General features: G+C 38.9%; 1 long non-coding RNA gene across 1 annotated transcript in view; it reads right to left on the bottom strand.

Annotated features, from left to right (window-relative positions):
- The window catches only part of LOC131274934 (uncharacterized), a 681,981-nt gene that overhangs the window by 364,274 nt on the left and 290,526 nt on the right, over positions 1 to 27,181 (bottom strand). The gene's annotated exons all lie outside the window — the stretch shown is intronic.

Below are 27,181 nucleotides of genomic sequence, written 5' to 3'. Positions count from 1 at the left end.
TTTCCTCTAAAAATCCTTGCCTGGAAATGCCAAGACAGGATGAAATATGGGTGGCTACCACATTAGGTGCTCCCCTAATTTCAATTCTAAGACCCCAAATAAATGCTTTTGTTGCCTTGCAGCTTTGTTATTTCTTAGTTGACAAATATTTCAAATTGATTCATGTTGATATAATATTTAAACTATTAAAATTAATTTGACTTTTTTCTTTTTTACTTTCTTTAATATGGCTATTAGAAACTTTTAAATTACCTAAGTGGAACACATTTTCTTTCTATTGGACAACAGTGTCCTAGAGTTAGAGACCCTCCAGGTCCTCCAGGTGGTGTGAATTGGCCAGCAAAACCCCATATATTAGTCTGTCAATGGGCTGTTGATGCAAAGTACCAGAAATCTGTTGGTTTTTATAAAGGGTATTTATTTGGGGTAAAAGCTTACAGTTACAAGGCAGTAAAAAGTCCAGCTCTAGTTGCTTTCTCACAAAGCCAGCTGCCACATGTTGAAGCAAGTTGGCTGGTGATCTCCGTGAGATTTCAGCCTTCCCATTCTGGGCTTCCTCTCAGGCTCAACTCCTCTGCCTCTTCCTGATTTCAGCTGCAGGCTGGCATAAGGCTTGCATCTTCGGGCTTCCTATATAAGTCTCAGCTGGTCTGTGCTCTTCATAAGGTCAGCTATAAACTAGCAAGCAAAATAGCTCATCTCTCCCTTGGGCTCCCACTGTTTGAGCTTTCTCCTTTCTGTCACATGGCAGAATAAAAAATGACAGAGTTCTCTCTGTGTCTGTCTGTGTGAGTGTCCATTTATATCAGACCCACCAAGGGGGTGGAGACTCAATCTGTGTCCCCTGTGATGTGCTTGAATTAAAAAACCCTCAAAGCAATCTTAACAGGTAATCTAATCAAAGGTAAGTCAGCTGAATTCAATGCAAACAAAGGGTATCATACCCAGAGTAACAGATTAATCCACAACCATAATCTTTCTCTTTTTGGGATTCATAAAATAATCTAAAATTGTCACACCCCATAATAGCACCTCAGAGATTGAAGACGTTCATGAAGAAGTTTGCCCCATCAACTGCCAATAGGACATCCTGTCCTCCTTCCATTCCCACCACTACTAGTGCAGCAGGATATGATGGAAAACCTTTTGGTTTTTCTATGATCAATCTGAGCTCACCAGTGAGGTGCTTATAATCTTCCTTCTCTTCCAGATAATGATTGCTTAAGGACTATTACTTCAGACAATACTGTAAGGAAAGATGCTAGCAGATGTCATAGCCAGCTAAGACCACCCTCAAACAGAACCATCCAGTCCCTCTTTCATCACTACCATCTCCATGCAATGCAGTACCTGTTCCTCTGACTAGTGTACATCCCCCAATATGTCCACCTAATATCTCCAGCTCATGGGGGCTGAGGAAGTTCTGGATTTTCCAGCAAATCAACAGGAACTAATTCAACACATGAAGTCCCAGTAGTCATGTTAGAGCTAATCCCAATAAAAGAAGAACAGTGACCCACCTGATAATTATGATTTTCCTGTTGTTGTAGTGAAAGAGGAATCAGCTGAAGAATCTAGACCTCAAACACCAACCATTCTAGAAGCACACTCATGTTCCTGATCTTAACAAGCAGTCAGGGTTGTTTCAAGAGACTATGCCAACCCATAGGCTCCAGACATCATAGTAGCTCCACCTGAATTTCCCCAGGAAAACTCCTCAAATGAAAATCTGAGTGTTCAGGTGCCTCCCAGAAGTCACAGCTTCATGTTAGAGGGACAAGGAAAGAGAGTGGCCTCAATGATGAGTGGTGAGTGGTGTGCAGTTTGCCAGAATGGAGGGATATCCTGAGCTGTGAAAAGTGTCTCAAAGTAGTTTATCTTGTCATGGGCCCTCAATGACAAATTTTCCGAATGGAGAGTAATTTGTACTTTCTGCTGAGATGTAGCTGAACCTGAATTTTAATATGATTGTGAAGCTACCAGTCATAACTCAGAAAAAAATAAAACAAAGACCTGTTAATTTAACCACCCATAGATAAAAGAAGTGTGAATGGCTACCTTTATTTCTCTTTTGTCATAAAATGAGACTGGCTTTTTCAGAAATATTATAAACTAATTTAAAATCCAGGAGACTTGTCAACCAGCAATAAAAGGCTACAGGCGTAGCTTAGAGATATTGTGGGATTGGTTCCAGACCACTGTAATAAAGCCAATATTGCAATAAATTGAGTCACACAAAAATTTAGGTCTTACCCATCAACCAAAAACTTCTCTATCATCCTCAATTTTCTGGAGAGGTAAAATGAACAAATGGTATCATAAAATTTAATAAGGCAATTTCATGGAATCCCTCAATCTAACATGGACAAAAGCCCTATCTAAATACACACTACATCTAAGATCCATTCATTTTGTATAACATAAATTATCCCCATTTGAATTTGTAAAAGGGACCTATGAATATAAACTATATAAGCCTTGCCACATAAGAGAAAATATACTAACCTATTACTAGGAGCTAATCCAAACCTTAAAGAAGACTGATTCTTTGATAGAACATTCCTTTTACAGTGCTCCCAGGAGACAAAGGCATTTAGAAACACAATATTTACCCTGGTGATTTTGTATATTGGAAAAGACACCTCCACAAAGATGTACTCCAGTATCACTAGAAAGGACCAGATACTTTTAACTACCCATGTGTAGCTAAACTTGAAATTATTTATTCTTGGACTCATATTTCTCATTTAAAGAAATGTCCCATCCCTGCCTGGAAATCTATATCTACTGGGGACTTAAACCTCAATATTAAAATTATGGGATGAGGTGGAGAAACCATCTGATGTAGACAGCTATCCCAAAACACAGGACCAGGCCTGTATAATTAATACATACTAGTTATGGTAGGCTTATGTCACCCAGAAGGCATAAATGGCATCTGATATGAGCAGCTAAACCAAGAACCAGACCTGATTTTCATCCGATTGAAATAAAATAAATAACACTGACATAACCTTAATTTTTACCCTATTAGTTATCTTATTTGCAGTTTTATTTCTCCCTTACTCCTTTGTACATCAGTCCATCTCTGTCCCTTTTAAACTTCTCATTTCACCCTTACCTTTTCTTCCTTGCCCTTCACCATCCTTTTATCCATGCATACAAAAAGTTGCTGGCCTAGGCAGTCTTATCAAATTGCTGGTTCTATGTTAATTTAGACTCTATAGAGAGGCCAGAGCTATTGCTCAAACCCATAGGCACTTATTTAGTTGGATAAATTTTAGATCTTGGGGAGATTAGATTCATTACATATTACCAAACTTGCTAATTGTACATTTTTATTTTATACTCATGACAATGTCTCTTATTCATTGTCTTATTTCCAGAACAGTTGCAACTACCACCCAAAATGCTCATGTGCCAAGCCCTCAATATAGAAGCTGGCATTTATGAAACATTTCTGTAATGATGAAACTAAGTCTAATTATAATTAATGCCAAAGAGTCACCCTTTAACACCTCCTTGTTGCTCAAAAATGGCCTCTCCTTTAGGCAAACTCTGCAAATAAATTAACTACATTCACCCCTATATGGGGCGTGACTCCCAGGGAGGAGTCTCCCCATTGACAAGGGAGTAATGCCAAATGCTGATCAGCAATGCTTTGGGAGAAGGATCCTGATTAAAAGGGGAGAATGTTAAAAGCAATAAAACCAAATAGAGTTTCTTTGACAGGGAAATTTCTAATGGAGTTGGGAGGTCATTCTGGAGTTTATGCACATGCGTGTCTCAGCCAGACATCACAAACTGCCACAGCATGCAAAGCCTCAAGTAACGATGTTCCTGTAAACACTAAAGACATCTGAACACCATAAAGAAGCCACAAGGCTACGTGGAACCAACATGCTATAGCAGGCTGTATCTGGGAATCTATGTAAACTATTTCACCAACATGGCATGGTTATGTTCACAAGTCTCTGTATTTTTCCATATGTTGGTTGAGTCCTGAAACCTCCAAAACTGATGACCAATAACTCATGAGTACTTTCAGCTTCATGCCAAGGAAGTCGATTCCTCACATCCTAATCTAGGACCTAAATCAGCGTGAAGCATCCAGAGAAGCTGTCACATTGAGTCCCTCAAGATTTAGGAATGCTCAAAAAACAAGGGAGGCTGAAACCATGTGGAGCCCAAACTAGTTTATGGAGATTTCCTTTCTTTTTTTCTTCTTCTGTTTATATTTATTTTAATGAAGAATTAAAGGATACAATGTGCTAAAGACAGATTTAAAAGACTAGCAGTGGGGTAAGATGACTGAAGGAAAGTGTGTTTATATCCTAAATAATTATAAAAATGTGAAATGTAGTATAATTCACTCTTTCCAGTTTAAGCATTTCTATCGCTGCTACCAATAAACACAGTATTTAGCTTAGAAACAATTACAATTTTCAACCAAGAGAAAGGAACTCAACATAATTTTTAAAAGAGATTAAAAAAATGTGATTCTATTTAATTTGTCTCAGGGTCCCACCTGAACATTGTCACTGAATTGTACTGTCTTTTCCATTTTAGTCATTTCTGGTTCAGCAGTGAGATCTGCCTTCACAGAATTAGAGGGAAATAACCTCAGCCTTGACGGGTTTCATCTTCATACCAGTTGGGCTCACTGTCATCGAGAACTGCATAATTTCTCCAGCTTGAAAAGTAAGTGCATTAGCCTCAGCAGCTTCAAGGTCATTTATAGCAAGAACTTTTTGGCCTTCATGTTGGTGGTTTGGTAAGAGATTGGAGGTGCTTGGATACAACTGGAAAGTGGGATTGGCTGTTGCCTCTCTTCCTTAAGGATAACTCGTGTTTTACTAGGACTCTTCTTCCTTGATAGTAGCCACTGCTGGGGTCTTTGGCTGCCAGACCGGGTTTGCTTTGGCTTCTTCTGCAGCCTGCGAGCCAATGGCAGGAAAAATGACTCCTTGTTCCTTCAGGGTCTTTATCATTGTTGCTATCAGTCAGCTGTGGGTCATTCTTAAATTCATCTGTCCGCTCAACTAAAAAAGCTTTTGATTTTTCACAAACTTTAGGGTGACCCTTAATGAATACATTACTTCACAACCAAAGAGTCTAGAACATACTTCTAAATGAAAAATTTGTCACTGTTTGATACACACATTCCTAGAAGTGTCAAGGCTTGCATAGCAACATGAGGATCTTTATGGTTGACCCTTCTCATAAAAGAAGGAGCTGGAAGCCAAGCATGGCATTTCTGATGCCTGCAGTGGCCCATGAAGCGCCCCAGCCATCCCAGGCAAGGGAGGATACAGACAGAGCAGACACCAGCTTGGAAGCCAGACTCCTCCCAGCCCCCCTTTTTTCTTTTTTAATATACTTTTTTTTTTTTTTAATAAAAGAAACTTAGATTACATAAATGTTTCACAAAAAATATAGGGGTGTTGTGGGAAATTGGCTTACCTATTTGTGGCTTCCTGTTATTGTATAAGATGTTCTAAGTTACTCCCTGTTATTGTAAGTTGTCTTATTGTAGATGTTGCAAGTTGCTTCTTGTTATTGTACAAGATGGTCTGAGTTGCCTCCTGTATTGTGAATTACCTTATTGTGGATGTTGCAGGTAGCTTCTTGTAGCCCACAGCTGTTCCTTAGCTTTCAAATAAATACGATGGGGAAACTAGGGTTGAGGCTCTCAGTTTCAAAAGCTGTGAAGTCCTCTGGTCCTATCTTTGTTTCCTCTCTTGTGTCTTTCTTTCTGTCCTTTTATTTCTTCAGTTCAGCATCGCCTTCCCTTCATGCAGACCTATTGCTGAGCTGGTCTCAGCGTAGGGGATTCCTGTATGCCCTAATCCATAGCCCTCCCAGCCCTCCACTGGTCAAACTCACAAACAGAAGGCACTTTCACCCTCTGCTGTGCCCATCCTCTTCCCAGGGAGGAAGACAGCTGTTCCCCTCTCAGTTGCTACAGTGAGTCATGGGTTTTATCCAGGCTGTTGACTTGAGGGTTAGTGGAGGGTGCCATTCTTGGCCACAGGGGCTACTAACTCATGAGTTTTGTTTTAGCTTCTTCATCTCTCTGTACCTCAACACCTGAATGATGCACACCTTTCTCCTGGTCTGCAGATCGCCAAAGCAGTTTCCGCAGACAGCTTGATCCTCCCTCCATTATTTTTGTGAGAGTTGAGCCCTGCCTACCTACTCTGATACTGTTTTCCCAGAAGTCAACAAGTTTTTTTGTAGATTTCAAATAAAAGATTTCATTCCTTTTCTAAATCTATGCCCAAGTATTTTACCATTTTTCTATAATAAATCACATTATTATTTTTAATTTTACTTTTGGAATTTTCTTTGCTAGAAATTGATTTTTGTATACTAATATTATACTCTGCAACCCTCCTTAACTCAGGTTTTACTTTTGGTAGTATTTTTTAAAATTAGATCAAGAACTCAGTTAATTAACCTGAAGCACATTTGGAGCACCCTGAATATCAACAATTGAACACTTTATGTAATATTCTTTTTGCTTAAAAACTTTTGCTTGGAGGAACCAAATCAGGATACAATTTGGGTGGGTACAAGAATAGGTGCTCCCTGAATTGCAATTCCAAGACACCAAATAACACCTTTGTTGCTTACAATTTAGTTTGTTATTTCTCTGTTGACATTACCTTGTCTCAGAAAGAGGATCAGAAGACATCTTCTCGATGACACTGTAGCTGAACTCCCCTCCTATGATTCCCCTGTAGTACTTCCAGACAGCCCTCATCTTCTTATGCCCTTCAAAACTACAATGTAAACTATAATCCATGCTGTGTGGCAACTCTCCAAAATGTGTTCCTCAATTGCAATGATGAAAGAAGTTGTTAATGTGGGGAAAAGTGGGAGGTGTGGGGAGTGGGGCATATGGGAACTCCTTATATTTTTTTTATGTAGCATTTTTATAATCTAAGTATCTTTTTAAAATAAACAAAAAATACATTTTTAAAAACTAAGCCAAATGAAGAAGGATCAGGCATTTCACCTGCTATATTCAACCCCCTGGACAAAGACCATACTGAGGACAGTAATTAAAGATTCCCCAAACACTAATGAATCTCAGTAGATTTTGGGGAAAAAAATGAATTTTATCACTTAGACTTTTGGGCCTTTACTAATTAATTCACATGACTGCTGGTGAAGGTCATGTCCAAAATTGAATAGTCAAAGCTAATTGGAAAGATTCTTTAAATAACTTTTCAAAATGAAGAGCTACTGAGAAAATGGAAACATTTAAGACAGCAAAAGAAATTCATAAGGATGTACATGAAGTTTATCCCCAAATTATTGATTGGAGTAAAATCCAACAATGTACCCAGAAACTTGATGAACCCATATATGAACATTGTAACAGGTTTTAAAATCTTTCCTAATTCTCAGATCTTGACAATATTAACTACAAAAGCTCTAGTCTTTTTAATTATACCTTTATTAATGATCTTTCAGAAAAATTAAGCACCACTCTAAAACTTAAGCAACTATATTCAGCCACAATGGAATCTAATGATTTAGTAAATCTTATGGATCAATTACATAACCCTTGAAGAGGCTGAAAAAAAGAAATCCTCCCAAGCTAAAACTGTACAAACACTATTACAAACAATGAGTTTCAAAATACAGAAGCAAAAAAGCCTTCAATGAATCCTTTAAATTTACACATAAGCACAAGTGTTCATAGTGCCAGGACTTGTAAAAAACCTGGATATTCATTCAAAGAAACTGTCCAAAATCCTAAAATAAATCCTAAAATCCTAAAATAAAATTGTAAAAATCTCAAAAACTGCAGTAAACACTCAAATGCTCTCTTTTGGCCTTTCTCTGATTGCTTACTTCACATCTTTAGGTGAAATATATCCGATAATTGGAAACCTGGGTATGTGGGCTTTAATAGATACTGGGATCACCTTCTCTGTCGTAAATCCCACCACCCTCACTAACCCTTCTCTGGAGTAGAGAAACCATTCAAATGGTGGGAGTTCCCAGCAAACCCATGGCCACCTTTGAATCCCTCCTAGTTTTCTTTCAGTTAGGACTTTTATGAGGCACACCTCAATTTTTGTTACTCCCCTCTGCCCAATTCACCTTTTCAGAAGGAGTTTCCTTTGATTATTCCAAGCACACACATCTTTCTCCCCAAAAGAGGTATATTAATTTGGAATTTCTAGAACTATATTCAACAGACCAAATAAGGAACTATGCCCCATACATATCCCTGTTGTTTCAACGAAATAAAAGTTAAATGCCACCCTCTTTTAGATACTATTACATTCAATTTATGGTCCATATTACCTGCTATTGCTCAAATTGTCTTTGCCTCACCTATTCCTGCCCCAAACAGCCTCCACCTAGACCTTGAACAAATCCAATGCCTTCTAAGTTTCCCTTCTCCCAAGACCAAATGTACATTAAGATGACTTTTAGGTCTTGAAGGATATTGTAGAAAATAGATTATTAACTTTTCTTTGATGGCTCAACCTTTATATGGCTTGCTTAAACCTGAACAAATTGAGTTCCTTATTTGGGATAAAACTATTCAAAATTCTTTTAAAGGAGTACAAATACTGTTTTCTCAGCACACCTGCTCAGGGACAGCAGAAATACAAATCGCCTTTTCCCCTCTGTCCATGAATGAGAAGGGAAAGCCTTAGGTGTCCTTACCTAAAAGCCTGGAGACCCCCACGACCCTCTAGGATGCTACAGCCTGCAATTGATGTCACAGCCCAGGGATTCCCACCCTGCCTGAAGCCCACTGCTGTAACATCGAAACTTCAGAATCAATTTCAGAATTAATTATGGGAGCTCCCTTAACTATTTAGGTCCCTCATTGTGTTGAAATCTTCTTAATTCTCATCACATTCAGCACCTTTAAACAAATAGATTAACTTACTATGAAATCCTCTTACTTTCCCCTCCCAATTTCTCCTTTGTTCAAATTGTCACAACTTTAATAATGCAACTTCACATTTTTTTGTACAGACACCATACAGTGCCAATTTTATTTACAAATATTAAAGTACATCAATTCAAGGTCACACGTTAAGCCTTTGTCACAGCATTGGTTAGATCCTGACCTTCTGCAGAATTCAGCTGTGCTAGAGTGCTGATCTTAGCTAGATCTTAGCACAATTAGATACTTGTTCTTGATAGTCATGTGCTTTGTAAACCCACAGTTCAACAGGACTATATTCTCAGCCAGGTGCTGCATAACAAGAAGAAGGAATTCCTCAGTGTATGACAGGAAATGCTGTAAAGTTGGCATCCAAATTATTTCAATCAATCAAATTGTCTCCCAAGGCCAATGCTTTTGTTTTAATTTTTTATTTGGAAATAATTTCAAACTTAGAAAAGTTGCAAACATAATATTACAACTAAAATTCATATAGTCTTTACCTAGATTCAAGTAACCTTAGCATTTTACACCATTTGCTCTACCATTTTCTCAACCTTCCCCTTACCTACAGCATACCAAATTTTTTAAAAACATGAGGGTAGGGTATATACCTCATGATATTTCACCCAGAAATTCTGTAGTGTGAGTTCTTAAGAAATTGACATTAAAATATTTTATTCAACCTAGCTGAGGGCCTTTGACTCCACCTCTATCTCTCCACCCTCAAGAACTAGTTTGTTGAGTGCCTTCAATTTCATCTCTACCCCTTCACCCCATAAGATAGGAGGGGGCTGGTGTTTCTTCAAGCTCTCTGGGCAACTGTAGGCACTTTCTCCCCACAAGAACCAGTTTGTTGAGTGCCTTTGATTTCATCTTCACTCCTCCACCACTGCAAGATAGGAGGGGGCTGGTGTTTCTTCAGCCTCTCACAGCAAATGCAGGCACTTTTGGCCTGCACAAACTTGACTGCTGGGCACCTGTGGCTCCACCCCCACCAACAGGACAAGAGGGGAGCAGCATTTCCGCAGCCTCTCTGTGTAACTGCAGGTGCTTTTGGCCCACACAGACTGAACAGACACCTGTAGCTCCATTCCACCCTCGGGCTTTTTGGGAAATGGCAGACACTTTTGGCCTGCACAGACTGGACTGTTGGGTACCAGTGGATCCACCCCAACACCCCAACAGGATTGGACAAGGCTGGTGTTTGCTCAGCCTTTCCGTGAAATGGCAGGCATTTTCTGCCTGCATGGACTGGAGTGTTGGGCACCTGTGAATCCACCCCAAACCCCAACAGGACAGGACAGGGCTGGTGTTTCCTCAGCCTCTCCGGGCAATGGCAGGTACTTCTGGCCTACAGGGAGTGAATGGTTGGGTGCCTGTGGGTACAAGCCCATCTCCCAATATGAGAGAACAGATATCTGCACACCAATGTTCATAGCAGTGTTATTCACAATTGCCAAAAGATGGAAACAACTCAAATGTCCATCAAACAATGTATGGATGAACAAAATGTGCTATATACAAACAATGAAATAATATGCTGCTGTAAGAAGAAAGGAAATTGGGACACATATGATAACATGGATGAATCTTGAAGACCTTATGTTAAGTGAAATAAGCCAGACACAGAAACACAAACATTGCATGGTCCCACTAATAAGAACTAAATACAAAGAATAAATGCATGGAGTCCAGAACTAAAGTATAGGTTATTCAGAGATAAGCATGATGCGAAGGAATACTGATGATTAATGTATGCAGATGTTTTAATTAACTTGACTGTAAAAGTGTGGAAATGGATAGAGTTGATGGTAACACATTATAGTGAATAGCAGCTGGTTTATTAATGGGATTGTGGCTGAAAAGGATAGTCTAGGGATATAAATGTCAATTGAAAAAAGCTAGAGAATAATCGAGGGACTGAACACATAGTGAACGCAGAGGTGGATGAGAATTGTGGTTACCAGTACAAATGCAAGAATGTCCTTCTATAAACTATTAATAGAACAAATGTACACCACTATTGCAAGGTAGTGGGATATGAAGCATGGGAAATAAATTAATGCAACCTATGGACTATCATTAACAGCAATACTGTAATAATCTTGTGTCAATGCCTGTGTTAATAACAGGGGAATATGGAAAAAAATATACCAGGCGTACATTATAAACCATAGTTAGTGGTAATAGATGATATTATCTCATAATCTGTAAAAGATGTTCCACATCAATGTAGTGTGTTAGTGGAAGGGTGTTGTGTGGGAATTGCACACATGTGCAGATTGTTTTGTAAGTTCACAACTTTCCTAATAAAAATATATTAAAAAAACAATTGACCATTAATGTGAGGGTTTATTTCTGAACTCCAATATTATAGCGTTTGTACATATTTCTTTCCTTATGTCAGTACCATGCAGTTGGTAACTGCAGCTTTTCAGTAAGTTTTGAAATCTGGAAGAATGTCCTCCACTTTCACATTTTTTCCCAAGATTATTTCAACTATTTTGGGCCCCCTGTATATGCATATGAGTTGTAAGACTAGCTTGCAAATTTCTTCAACAAAATAGTTAACTGAAATTTTAATGGGAATTTCATTGAATCCGCTAATCTTTATGGGAGTACTGACATCTTAAAATTATCAAGACTTACCTTCCATGAACTTGCAATATATTTCCCATTTTTACACCTTTCATTTTTGTTAATGAGGTTTTGTAGTTCAGAGCATGTGTTTTGAACTTCTTTTGTTAAATTTATTACTGAGCATTTTATTCTCTTTTAAACAGATCATTCCTAATTTCAGAATCAGGGTATTCATTACTAGTGAACTGAAATTCATTTGAAATTTTTATATTGATCGTTTACCCCAGATCCATGCAGAACTCTTTTATGAGTTTTAATAATTTATTACAGGGGTCCTTAATATTTTAATAGCCAATATTTTATTTGCAAATAGAGATAGATTAGCTTCTTGCTTTCCAACTAATGCTTATTTCATTCACTATCTTATTTTCCCTGGCTAGAAACTCCATTAATGTTGAAATGAACCTCCAAGTTTTTTTTCCCTGATATTATGGGCCAAACATTCTGTCTTTCACCACTATGTCTGATGCTACCTATGGCATTTTCATAGAGGCTCTTTAGCAGTTTAAGGAAGTTTTCTTTTACTCCCAGTTTGCTTAATATCTTTATCATGGAATGGTGTTGGGTTTGTATAAGTGTGTTTTTTTGTGGTTGTGTCTATTTTATTCAATTAATACATTATACCACATTAGTTGATTTATGAATATTAAACTCTTCTTACATTCCTGGGATGAATCCTACTATGTTTTAGGCGTTAGATGTCGGGGTGAGACAATTGGGATGTGGAGACTGGCGAATGCAGGTAAGGATTTATTGGGAAGCTCTCCCAATGGAGGACATCTGAAAAATAAACTTCAGGCCCCCCCACCAGCATGGCGGGAGTCTGAAGAGAAACTTCATCCTGCTCCTGGTAGAGGCAGTCATGAATTCATACAGCACATCTACAGGCAGAAACATGCTTAGTTGGTGGGAGTGGGTTGGGGCTTAGGTAAGACCTGAAGGCCTATAGGGATGGCTAGGGGGCGGTGGGCTAGGGGGAGTGAATTCTAGGAATATGGGAGGGAGTGGAGTGGCTTCTTTGTCTATTCTTGTGAGGAAATGAACTGTATCTGGACGTGCAGACCCAGAAAAGGGGCTGTTCTATGTCACGGGATGTGGTTTCTTCTGAGTAAACCATTGGTAGCCCTTTCACAGTGGGGTAGCTTTAATAATAAACTTGCACTTCTGCAAGTTGTGGCTGTTATGGGGGCTAGGGATGGGGCCTAGTCCTGTCAATAGGATGTTTCCCATCCATTTGAGGGTGGATGCTCTTTCCCATTATTTTGCTGATGATGTTTTACTATATAAGAAATATTGGTCTGGAGATCAGTTCACACTCAAGAAGAAGGGAATGAATCTTCCCTCCCTGTAGGGATAATTATCAAGGATTAGCAGACATATGAAGCCCCCAGTCAGGGGAAATATCCTGAGGCTATACAAATATCTTCTCTCTTACACTTTATCCACAATTTTTCATATTTCTCTGAATATTACATGCAGCAATTATTATTGTGGTATGCTAATGCACTGTCCAATCTCCCCATCCTTTCTACATTTAATGTTTGAACATTTCTGTAAGGAAAATTTGCCTCTTCTCCCAATTTATTGATTGATTCAATTATTTTATATTAGTGTGGGATTATGGATGTTTATTCTTTAATAAGATATGATATTCTTTGTTACTCTATTCCAGCTGACCATTGTGTCCTTTGAACAGTCTCATTTGTCTTCCTGACATACCTTTATAATATTTATTCTTTTTTCCTCATTCTTTCTATTTGGCAGTACAAATACTCTTGGATCAAAAATATATATATATTTTCATTTCCAAAGTTAAAATTTATTTATTTTTAATTCTGCAACAATTAGCTATAAATATTAAAAGGAATTTTTTAATGTTCCAATTATTCTGCATACTTTGCCAGAATAAAGAATTGTGTTCCAACCATAATTTAATATGTATTAATATAATTAGTAATCTCCTTTTCATAAACTATTTCTCAGGAACCAGATCTGAATGAGATTGATCACCTCCCACTGGAATCAAGTCATAGATTCTAAACCTGTTGGCAAAAATAAAGAAGAAAGAAGCACAAAGAAAGGAATGTCTTGAATTACTAACGCACTACTTTAGAACATAATCTGCAAGATCTCAGTCACCAATATCTTACTTGATTTTAATTTCAGTCACTTTCACAGTAAGACCTCTAAACTGTGTATATAGTTTAAAATCACAGCATTATGTATTTTTGTTTCATCTTATCAAAAACATTTGCACGAGGAATCTGAAAAGTAATATAAAAAAGGAAAATGAAATATAATCCAGTGTTCGTTATGACAATGAGCCTGTTTATTCTGATGGTGTATCATGAACTCCCCATAAAAACATTTGCTTGTTCAAAACTAAGCTCTTGAGTAAAAAAAGCAATTTATTCCTAAAATACTCTTAAAATCCCTAGAGTAAAACCCTTGAGGGGCAAACTTCACTGGAATAAAAACTTTTTCTCCATTTTATTTGTAAAAGGTAAACTCTCATGAAGTTTATATAGAGATAACTATTGAAAATAGCAACCTGGAGGGGAAGAGGAAAGCAAAAGAGATTTTGTCTGTCTACAGAGCTATTAAGAATAGTCATAGTTAAATGACATTTCTAATCTGGAGTTCTCTCAGAATCCTTTCAAGAAGTTTTACTTTAAAATTTTATATGAAATTTGTTTTCTTAATACAGATGGATGTTCTATTCCATTTCTATCTTTTAACACTAGCTAAAATCTACAACAGAGTGTTTTTTAAAATCCATTCTAAGGTTTTACTTCCTGAAATGTACAAGAGCAAATTATGTTCTGGTCTTAGCACAACATTTACAAATGGAAACCATAAAAGCAAGATCTATTCAAACAATCTTAAGAATGGGAAGAAGCTCTATAGAGGCCATAGAGTTAAAGAAATTTTCAACATTTTCTGACTTTATCATAGATTTCCAAGTTAATTTTTTTGATATACCAGTGATATTAACTACACTTACATAAACTTATTAAAATGATCACAATTTAACTTATATTTGTGTATATTATTTTAAACTTTAAGTAGAAGGTCTAAATATGTTTTAAAAAATTAGAATTCTAACAAGGAAGAATTAGGATATTAGAAATAAGTTCTGGGCAACGGTGGCCCAGTGGTTAGGGTGTCCATCTACCACATGGGAGGTCCGCAGCTCAAACCCGGGGCCTCCTTGACCCGTGTGGAGCTGGCCCATGCGCAGTGCTGATGTGCGCAAGGAGTGCCGTGCCTCGCAGGGGTGTCCCCCGTGTAGGAGAGCACCGTGCAAGGAGTGCGCCCTGTAAGGAGAGCCGCCCAGCGCGAAAGAAAGTGCAGCCTGCCCAGAAATGGCACCGCCCACACGGAGAGCTGACACAGCAAGAGGACACAACAAAAAGAAACACAGATTCCCATGCCGCTGACAACAACAGAAGCCGACAAAGAAGATGCAGCAAACAGATACAGAGAACAGACAACTGGGGGGCAGGAGGGAAGGGGAGAGAAATAAATAAATAAATAAATAAATCTGAAAAAAAAAAAAAGAAATTCCAAGGTTAATATTATTTCTGTAAAATTTATCTTAAAGCACTGCAATACAAACTCTTGGCATGATATATCAAAATGTTTCCCTAAAAGAATCACCCTTTCTTTTTCACAACGCTATAAATCATTACTGAGGAATTTAAGTCTTCATAAGGAGGGAAAATAAAAAGCTTATTAAAATAAAATTCTATCTGAATTTTCTTAATTTGACCTACACAGCATACAAAATACTGTTAATGAATAAACACTAAATTTCCTAAATTGCATGCCCTTGTACCAGTTACATTTTGACAAAGCGTTAGCCAATTATAACTAACTTCCAGAAGCCCAAATGTTCCTGCCCCCTCCTTCCTGAATCAAGCACGCTTCAAACTTTCAAATAATAGTCTTACCTGGCACTTTCCTGTTAATAACTTTTCTTCACCACATTTTTATTTCCCACTTAGGAGAATAAAGACTACTCAAGCATGAGGCTATCCAACTTGTTTTCTCACTGAAACCATTCTATGTTGCTAATACTGATCATTCTGCAATATTATCCAAATCCCACAGTGCTAGTGAGAGGCTGATACTTTCATTTCCCATGGCTTCCCTATCAAGCCTTTACAAGGGCTTGATATGTTTCTGGGTAAAGCAAATCAAATGTCTCTTCATTATGTTCTACACATTACAGCTTCCAAAGATGTGGCAAAATTTACCAACATCCTTCTTCCTCCTAGAAGAGTAAGCATCCTCTCATATAACCCAGAGATTATGTTTTTCTCTAAAGAATACAGCCTGAGCGCACTCCTCCAAGCAGCCGTTAGTAACTTTCAGAGGCCTGTTCCACTATCACTTTGCTTAAATTACTGATAGGTCATCTTGTTTCTGCTTTACTTTTTCCCTTTTAAAATCTTGTAATTAATGTAGAGAACCTACAGATGTGCTTTAAAAATAAATAAATGAATTAATACGGAAAACATTACTTTGGCTCCACAACTTTTCAAAGGAATTATTTAGGATCCTTACAGTATTAACATAAACACAAGATATCAGCTGTTCATGACACGAAAAGCTTTAAAATGATACAATTTTCTACTTAGCATTATCAAACATGTTTGCAAGTTTTCAATAATTTCAAGTACTTCCATATTAAAAAGTTCTGATGAAGTTCTATCAAGTACAAGCCCTGAGTATCCTGCACATGTTAAATTTTAGACGTATTTAGGGTGACCTGCTGATTATTCTGCCCCTTTTATTATCCACTGATGCACCCACGAAACAAATACTTGCCCTCATTTAAAACGGCCTTCCTCTTACCCTCCTAAAGACACACATTTGACTTGACGGTTTCCGCACGCTCCTACGGAACCACTAGCGCCGCTGGGTATAAGGCTCTCAATCCTCTTCCGCAGCCTCCCCGGGAGGTTCTGCTCAGCAGGACTCTGCACCGTGAGACTCGCTGCCGGCGGCCCTTACAGAGCAGCTCGAGAGACTCAGGCCGCACCGCAGCGGCCTTTACTAGCAGCTTCCAAATAAAAAAAAATCGTTATCAGCCCAGTGCCTGCAGACCCTGGGCTCCTCTGCAGCTCGGGGAGCAGCCCCCGCCTTGCTGAGCTGGGCCCTGGAGAGGCTCGCGGAGGGCGGGCTGGGTGAAGGCGGGCGCCCGGGGCAGAGGGCGCCGCGCAGCGCCCACGGCGCCGCCACCTGCCGCCCGGCTCGGCCTCGAGCGCCGTGGCCGCGGGGCCTCGGGGAATGGGGCGCCCGCTGCTCCCGGCGAGCCGGCCGCCGCCCACGCCCAGGCCTCACCTGCCGGGAGCGCGGGGCTGTCGCGCAGAGCCCGCCCGCGGAGGGGCCTCGGCGCCACCCCGCCTCCGCCCGCCGCTCCGGCCCTGCAGCCCCGGCCCCAGCAGCGCGACCCAGCGCCGCCGCCGGCACCAGACGAGGCCGGGCGGGCAGGAGCGGCGGCGGGAGGCGGGAGGAGGAGCGGGATGCGCGGGGCGTCCCCCCGGGCCCCTCTTCCCCCCGCCAGGCGGCGCTGCGGCGACTCTCCGGCCGCCCTGCCACCTCCACGCGGGCTCCCACAGGCGCCAGCCCAGTGCCCTGGCCCCGGGCCTCGGGAGATGGAGTACCTGCCCTTTCAATAGGTTCAGGTTATTCAAAACAATAAAGTGTACTTAAAAGGACGCGGCCTCAGCGGGGAGCCCTGGAGCCGCGGCTCCGCTACCTCCTGACACCAGCGCGGGCTCCACCGCGCAGGCGCATCCCTCCGCGCAGGCGCTGCTGGTCCTAGTAGACACCGCCCTCCCTTCACACCTCTTGGATCAGATTGTATTTTCATGTTGATGTGGGCTATAGATGCTACGCTCTTTGTCTCTTCAGAGATAACCTTAACCTAAAATGTCTGTCCTGCCTTGTGGGTGTGGAAAGGTAAGAGGCTGCAGTCCTGCCCTTGGTAACCATGGCAACAACTCCAGTCCCAGGAAATCGTTTATCAATGCAAACTCTATAAACTGTAAATATTCAGGGAAATGCAATCCGAATGTGCTGAAAGCTTATCTAGAATGTATGAAGTCCATGCCAGAAGCTTACCTAGGATGTGGAAGATATATATGCTAATTCAAGCCTACTGAGCACTGAAACAAAGAACAATTTAACCCTTCCTCTCTGTATAAAAGGAACTCAAAATTCTTGTTCAGGGCTCCGGTTTGAAACAGAAAGCTCCCGAGGCCAGCCAGCCATCAATAAATCATTTTTCCTTCTCAAAATCATTCCTGACTCCTGGCCTTTCTATACGCAAATAATTGAGCCTCTCTCAGCTTCTACAACAATATGGATGTTTATTTTTAATCAAACTGTGGCGTCTTGATATTTGGACAGATGGGATACTCTTATAATAACTGTGTTAATGCCCCTTGTCTTCTAATTGTAAAAAAAATCACAAAACTTCATATTTCCAAATCAAAAATGAAAGAGAAAATATTAAGTGAATATTAAGAATACACTTTTGTTAATAAAGAATATGTATTTAAAATATATGAAAATTTGCTTTCTCTATGATGGGTATGATTCGTTTTAATCTTATTTTTTTTGTGAGTGTGGGAGAAACAAAATAATCATAGTTGCTAAAAATAGCTGAATTAATTTGAGCTATCTATATATGTACTCTTCATTTATATCTGAAAATAAAATTAATAATAATTAAATACACTTAAATAATGTTCCCCTATTCTTTCTGATATCATTAAAGTTAAATAATCATGAAGTTTCTCTTTGGAATAGAATCTAAGAATTGAATTAAGGAAATGATAGTTATGGATGATTATATGAGACAGACAGAATTAGCAATTGTAGGAATGTGTTTGAAAACAAAATTAAGTTTGGTGTTTTCAGTGAGGAAGATTGTCTCAACAACAACAAGTTTCCATTAGATGGGAACAAGCTTGACCACTATGCTATCATCAAGTTCCCCCAACCACTGAGTCAGCCATGAAGAAGGTTAAAGACAACACACCTGTGTTCATTGTGGATGTCAAGGCCAACAAGGACATCATCTAACAGGATGTGAAGAAGGTCTGTGACATTGACATGGCCAAGTTCAACACCCGGATCAGGCCTGATGGAGAGAAGACAGCCTATGGTCCACTGACTCCTATTATGATTTTGATGTTGCCAAAATATTGGCATCATCTAAACTAAGTTCAGCTGACTATTCTGAATGTAAGGTTTTTGGCCTTTAGAAAGGCAATTTGTCTACTGAATTTGTTACAGATTAGCGATATTGACCAGACTCAGACTTTGAATATAGTTCCAACTGAGAGCTTTATTAGCTGTGCAGCGACTGTCTCATCCTACACAGAGGAGAGAGCAGCCCTGAGTTTCAGGGAAGATGTGTTTTTATAGCCTTTTAGGAGGGGGAGGGTTTTACGAGCAAGCAAGCAGGCACAGAAGCAGAACACTGCCGTTAGCTGAAGATAGCGTATCTATTTTTTTCTTCTAAAAGCCCCATGTTCTTTATTGGCACTTTTCTTGTGGGCAGTCCTGAGTTATTTATTGGCACTCTCCTTGGAGGCTGCCTTAAGTTATTTACTTACACTCTCCTTGGAGGCTGCCTTAAGTCATTTATCTATCTGAAGGCACTTGCAATTTCCACCTCCCAATGTAGTTCTATTCCTATTTTCCCAAGGTGGCCTTACCCTTACAAATTAAGGTAGAAGAACAGAAAAAATGTATATTTGGGAGATTAATCTTAAAAACCTGAGAGAATTATGAAGTCTTATGGTATCATAGACCAGGTGTATCAGGTTTTTTCTCCATGTCACAGAGAAAAACTATTGGAAACCTGGGTAGAATTGGATACTGAAAATGTCTAGGAGAGTCAAACTACTTTGCGTGTGTTGAATTTGGATGTATTGAAACCAAAGAAACCATTTTGGCTGGGAACCACATTGTAACATGGGCACTTTTCACAAATAGTACCCATGACTTTAGGAATTTTTATTGGGAGGATAGCAATGTCACATCACTGGTACATAGAATGAGTAACCCCATAGCTTATAAATCTGAAACTAGGAGACTGATGCTTCCAGTGTTCAGAGACTAGTTGGAAAATTAGAGACATTATAGAGTCAGCACTGACTTGCAAGAATTCTATAGTATTTATTTTTACCACATCTATAGATGGGGTATCCCTGAGGACACAAGGTAATTAGAAAACTAAATCATAAAGTTGATGTAATTTTAGAGGGTATCAACTGGGATTGGTTGGGAATTGAATCAGATACCCCACAAAAGACTTGGATAAGAATTAATCCACATTCTTGTGGCTGTGGACTCATTTGTTAATAGGACTTTGAAGATGTTATTATTAGTTAAAATATGGCCAAACTACATAAGGGGAGGTCTTAATCCAATATGTCTGAAGTCAGGTAAAACTAGAGGGGAGTAGCAGACACAGAAAAAAGATCACTATATGACAGATGATGTCAGAGCACTATAGCCTTGGGGGGAAAGAAAGCTTGCTGTCACACTTCTAGCCTCTCAAACTGTGAGAAATAAATCCCTATTCTTTAAGCCACCCACATTTTTTTATTCATCATTAAAACCTTTGTAAAGCAACACAGGGCCGTAGGTATACATGGTAGTCAAAGAAGGCACTACAAGATGGTGAACTGGATGAAATGAGTATCAATCTGCATAAACGTGAAATAATTATTTGGAGTGCACATGATAGTGCATTCCCATTGAACCAAATATTTCTAACCTAATAGGTTAATAAAGGTGGAAGGGCTGAGAGGAAAGACACATTGAGAAGTTAAAGTCTAAAGGACAGAGATCATGTGGTAGAAAGAGAGAATGTGTTTGGTGATTCCTAACAGATTTTTTTACTCCTCATAGGAAAGGGAGGGGGCTACTGGAAGGTCTTAACAGGGGAGAACTTTCTAATTAAAGCACAGCTGGATGACCATTTATTAATGACTTGTTTCTCTTTGCTGACCCAAAATCAAGAGGAGTCTGAAAATGCCTACTTTATAGGCAAGTAATTTTGTTTCTGATTGAGAAGTCTGATGGACAGTTTATTTCCTGGAGAGAAGAGGACAGGGACAATTCTGAATCTAACCAACAAAGGTTGCAGTATCAGTATTGTATTAATACAGGGCCTTTTGTTTCCCCTGTATCTGTTTAAATTGTAGAATCATAAATGTGAGGTATGTGATTTTTCTCTATTTATCATGATATTTTCAAAAACTTGAGCTACATGGTTTACCTCGTGGGTGGCTTGTGTTATGGTAAATTATTTTACACTCCTAAGGGCATTAACTAAAAATGTTAGAGATTGACAATACCTAACACTGAATATGCTTTAAATGCTGTTTCTAATGGATCTAAAGTTAGAGGCAGATTCATCATGTCCTTGAAGTTAGTAATAGATGGGTCTCCAGACAATATAAAGGGAAGACATCGAGGAAAACCTTAAAGAATTTCTCCTGTTTAAAAGATGTTAGCAAACCTGGAAAGGAAGATTTTCTATCAGGATTAGCTAAGTCCTTAATTTGGCAGTTCATTTGGACTTTCACACAAATTTCTCTATACCGCTACTCTATGACAGGTGGTTCAGCCATGCAGGCATCATTAGAACTGAATTTTATCCTCAAAGGATTAAGGTCTCCATGAAGGCATTCAAGGATGGTCATAGCAATTTCTATGATTTCTCTGAGGTTTCTTATTTTGACTTATATTTGGAAGCTATAGACCTCCTCTTTCCCTGAAAAACGAACAATATTTTCTCTTATTACATCAAGTGTACACAAAAATAATACAAAATAGAAGGGCTCTAAGATATCAAAACTTTGAGAAGAGGACATCGTAGAGTTTTTCCTCACACGAAGGTAGATTTCTTTGTAATTTTACCCATAGTATACCACCATGATATCTCTCCTCATTATTTAAGTAGTATTTGGTTTTCTTAGGTGCTTATATAATTTAAATAATTGTAATGTATGAGAATGAGTAAATAATTTTGAAAACTGGTGTGGTATTCAGCTTGTTGACTGGAGAAAATAGGGATGCATCATAATGCAGCACGGCCTGCATCGTTTAACAATTTAGCTTTCTTGGCTCCCTGTAGGTGGTGGACTTGGAAGCTCTAGGGGCCCAGTGGCTGTTTTCCACTCACTGTAACATGCTTGAATGTGTGCATGGCTGTCAACATGTAACCACCTAGGTTGCCAGCTGCTCTCTTAGGATTAGGATTGATAGTTTTATGATCATTTCTGATATGCAAATTAAATGTTAATATCTGAATTGTCTCTTTCAAATATTTGGAGTTATTCTATATAAACCTCTTTTGTAGATCTTTTCATTGAATCTATATATTGACATCACAACAATCACTTAAGATATTGTGTAGATATAGTCCTACTTCCCCTCAGCACTAAATTCCATTCCTTATTTGGCAAAGGCAAGCAGGTAAAAACTAAAATGGTTGGAATGTGGTGGGGGAAGTGGTTTATTAAAAACTTTTGCATGGCAAAGTTAGATCTTCTCAGATAGGCTGTAACCTCTGAAGTATCCAATCTATGGAGAAACAGAGGAAGGGCTTGCATGCTAGGCTTAGAGGTATAAATTGTGTCAGTTTTTTTGTTTGTTTGTTTGTTCAGGGTGCTAGCCACGTTTTCTGGTTGTGCACCCCTTCTTTCAAGATGGAGAATAAATTCTTTTCTTCTCCACAATTGGGTGAGCCTTATTTTCTTCCAGAAGAAGATTTCTTTTTCACATTTTTTATCTTAAATCATCTTCAGTTCAAACATTACAAAAGTCATGATAAGTGGAAAAAATCCTACATGTTGTAGTTTAGAATTTGACAGGTGTTCTAGATAATGCCACTGACACCATAAAACTTTCCCTCAATAAGAACATAAAATTAGACAGGTCCTGATTTGAAATATCAAAACTCCAGATATAACATGGCCTCTTATGGTGGAACATGTGCAGTCTTAGAGGGAAAATCTATTTACATCACTGCAGAATTTCTTTGGTTCCTTCTATATTGGCTCAGATTATCTACATTTCAGTTCAGGCTGGATACACTGAAAACGGAGTCTTCTGCATAAATGTAACTATGTGTTCCTGCAAATCTTGATCAAGAAGTTAAGACTGCAAAGCCGTAAATAACTTCATTGTTTCCTTCAGGAAATTCTCATGACTTAGTATATCTGTACATACATTAGGTTTATCTGAGCAAAAATACTTTTTATGAAGAAAAGAGTTTGCTTATTAAGACTTTCCATTCTCAGGGTATGAGTTTTAAGGGAAGATCTCAAGATGTTTGTCTCCTTTTTCCTCCAATATTAGCAAATTATGCTGTCAATATTACCCAATCAAAAACAAGTCTCTATTTTGAAAATCCTCTGTACATATAATTTAACTCATTCATGAACAAAATGAGGCATAGCAAGTATGCTAGGGAACATCTCATTTTAGTTATGCTCCCTATGTAATTGTCTAAAGAGAATGCTAATTGCTTGTCATTTTGTCAAAATAGCACATAGAATTTTTCAAATAATTTGAGTTTGATGTGGTAATGGGTCACCCATAAACATTAGTTATGTTGCTTGGTTGTAATCATTACTGTTGTCAGGTTTACTGTTCATAGAACCTTGAAAGCTTCTGCACAACCACTGGCATGGCAGTTCATGTGTCAGAAACAAACTGAACATCTTGAAAAAAGCATAATGGAATCCCTCAAAAATGCCACTTGAAGCCAAGATGGTAGTATAGACCTGAGAATTTAATAATTTACATTTCCTTTGTGAGGTCATCCTGTCAACTCCTGAAAAGGGAGAATCAAGAGAATATTTATAAAGAAAAGAAATCCATATATTTAAGCACTTTCCTAAAAGATGTAAAAATCTGACCATCACTTTTCATCAAAAGTTCTAACTAACAGACGCAAACAGAATTATGCAATTTATGTGATTCCAGGATCCAAAACCATTAAAAGACCTAACTGAAAGTTTCCTTTGTTGAATAAAAACAATAGGATTTGTTTTAACCCACTGTGAATGAACCTCTAGAGTCAATCCATTTTATCAAGGAAGGTGGTTAATTAGCATGAACTCCATGTATAACTCAGTTTGTTTACTCAATTATCTGAGAATTTTTTCTCCCATTAGCCATCACTCAGTAAATTTCTCCACTGGCAGGTGTTTCCTTGCCTGAGAAGTCACAAATATATTTATTTATTTTTCCTTTACTTAAGCTGTCTTTTAGTTATTCCTAAATAATACATTTATTGATTTTTCCTCATTTTGTTAGATATTTATTGCATTGAGTGACAAAATTTGTTTCTTTAAACTAGCATTTATTAGGCACTTATTACTTTATATAAATTGCTTTCTTTCTCATTTATCAAAGCTGTTATGAATTAATTAGGCAAAAATATATTCAAGATGAAAAACAAAATTTTATGAAGAGCAACCTTTACAACCCAATGCAGGGAAATATTTACACAAGTCTTTAGGTCACACATAAATATGTAATATATTAAATTAAAATAAAAATTAATATTGACATGAATTGATATTTAGAGCAGTAATTGAAGTACCAGATCTTCATAATGTCATACATAATCCTTTATTTCTTAAAAATGTGTGAGAAATAACATGTATGAGAAGGAAATAATGAGACATGTAGTTGTATCCAACAGCAAGACTTCAATTTCTGAAAAGTGATCATTCAACCTGTAATTTTAAAAATAATGACAAACTAAGTCAACAGTTATGAGATGGGTCGTGTCAATGAATAGAAGAGTCCTTCACCATGCAGGTAAGTAGGCTTACACAATTATTTCATTAGTTCTCATTCTTCTGAATGTATTAATTCATTTTTCTCACTTCCCATGAATTGCAGTATTAGTTTTGTTCTATCACTGGCTTAGATTACCATTTCTTTAGATTTCATTTTTAATTTTTAAGTACTTAAATTGGTTTAATTGATAATGTCCCCATTTTCCAGGGTTGTTATGACAAACTCCACATGCTGTTTGGCTTACAAGCAGAATTTATCACCTCAAATTTTGGAAGTTAGAAGAGCAAAATCAAGGTCTTTAATGGCCATGTTTTCTCTCAGACATCTATAGAGTTCAAGTTTTGAACAGCTACAAACTTTGGGGATCCTTAGCTTATATCTCTGCTTCTATTACATGGTGGCATCTCCCTTCTTGTGTATGTTCTTTGAAACTTTCCACTGAATTCTACCTTATATTGACTTTGACTGGCTTTTTTCTTCTTATAAGGATCCAGTGATATGGATTAAGGCTTGCCATGACTAATTTACCTATTCTAAATGTGATCTTCAAAGATCCTATTCATAAATGAGTTCACACCTTAAATAACAACAATAGCTTCAAAAGCCCTATTTCCAAATGGGTTCACTACTCCAGGAAAACAGATGAAGACTTGAATGTGTCTTCATGTGAGACATGATTCAATCCCAACTGTTTGCCTCTGGTTTCCAAAATGACATGTTCCCTAAAGCAAAGCATATTCACCTTGCCCCAATATCCCAAGAAAGCTATAGAGAAAGCTAAGCAGGGTGCTGTGAGGAGGACTATGGGACCACCAGGTGGGAGGGCCTGGAATAACACATTGAGGTGACACATTGTGAACAGAATGACAAGAGGGAGACAACTCTGCACACAATGTGGGAAGAGGGAGACTGGGAAAAGCACAGCAGGGAAAGAGTCAGAGCCAGAGGGAGTTTGGCCAGAAAGGAGGCTAAGAAGGCAGCTGCTGTGCACAGAGCCTCGACTGAGGCTCAGCTGGGGGAGGAGCTGCCCAGCCCTGTTGTATTGATCTGCAGGATTCATATTAAATGGGAGATAGATCAATAGAGGTAGAAAGAGAGTGGTGAAGACAGAAAAGAATTTAGTGTAAATCTTAGGGGGGGTGTTCTGACATTTAGCCATATTATTGTGTTTAGCAGCAAATCCCTAGGCCAGGACTCAGTCCAAGGGGGATTATCTGAGGCTGCTTGTACCTGGAAGCAGAGATGGCAGGGACGCAGGGCACAGGCAGCCCACCACAGAGGCTGAGAGGAGGCATTTGCCTCTGACTCTAAATACAATGAGTAATAGTTTACTCCATAGTTCACACTCTCCCCCAGTACATTCAGTGGGTTATGGCAGGATATATAATGTATAGCCATCTGACCCTGCAATATCATTTAGGACAACTCCAAAGTCCCAAAAATGCCCCTCATCACATCACTTCTTCCCACTCCTTGCCCTCAATGACTACTGTGCCCACTTTCTCCCCACCAATAATACAATTTCTTCTATTACTAGTCACAAAAGTATTATAGTAGAATATCAGTAAATCCACTCTAATCCATATTTTATTCCTCCATTCTGTGGGCCCTGGGATGGTGATGTCCTCTCCACCTCTATATTGAGAGGGGGCTTAGACTCCACATGGATGATGGATGCAATTCTCCTGCTTGCAGTTGTAGGCACTCTCAGTTCCCTGATGTGGTGATTGACCATCTTCACCTCCCTGTTAGCTGACCTGGGTAAGTCCAAGGAACCAGACAGTAGGAGTTGCAACTCTGCTGAGGCTCAGGGCCCTGCCATAACCTACTGAATGTACCAGGGGAGAGTGTGAACCAGAGTAAACTATTATCCATGTGGTGCAGCAGTGCTCCAAAATGTGTTCACTGAGTGTGATGGTGTACCACAATGATGGGGGAGATTGTTAGTGTGGGAGGAGTGGGGTGGGGGCATGGGGGGTATACAGGAACCTCTTATGCTTTTTATAATGTAACCTTTTTTGTGATGCATGTATCTTCAAAAAAATACAATTTACAAATTGATGGGGTGGGGATGGGGGGTGGGTATATGGGAACCTTATTTTTTTTAATGTAACATTTTATGTGATCTACTAAGTTAATAAAACTAAAAAAATTAAAAGAAAGATAAATAAATAAATACAATAGGAAGCCTCTGGAAGGATTCCTGGCTCAGCAACAATGACTGAATTTCATCTCATTTCAACCTCATCGTGGAACAGAATGAGACAGCAATCCAGGAGGGAAAGTGAGTTTCCTAAGCTCACACAGCCCTACCCAGCCCTGTTTTGAATTTTATTGGGTGTTACATCCATCCCTAACTGTTTATTCCATGTCTGTCTGTGTATTATCTACATGGGAAACAAGACTATGGGGTTTTCAGTGTTCTCCCCACTTAGACTTGATGATGTCTCCAGGAAGCAGATGCTAGAACAATTCCCACTGTGTCAGTGAGGAGACTGGGGAGGCCTTGGTGACTAGTCTGGGGGCACAAAACTGAAAAGAAGGAGTAGCTGGGTCTGAACATGGCTGGGGACTGAGCTGCACACAGGCCTTCCCAGGTAGCCATAGGGAGGGACGTGTTGGCAGAACTGTGTCCAGTTAACAAGGTGATCTAGGTGAGGAGGATAGACAGACAGATGTGCAGATGGACTTTTGTGGAGTTCTTACAGTTGAGGGGCCCAGGTAAGGTAACCTAAGGAGGTGACCTCACTTTCTTGATGAGAGGTC

This window comes from Dasypus novemcinctus, chromosome 21 (genome assembly GCF_030445035.2).
Source record: "Dasypus novemcinctus isolate mDasNov1 chromosome 21, mDasNov1.1.hap2, whole genome shotgun sequence".
NCBI lineage: Eukaryota > Metazoa > Chordata > Mammalia > Cingulata > Dasypodidae > Dasypus > Dasypus novemcinctus.
Note: the sequence above shows the minus strand (reverse complement) of the source record. Positions and strands in the feature narration are given on the sequence as shown.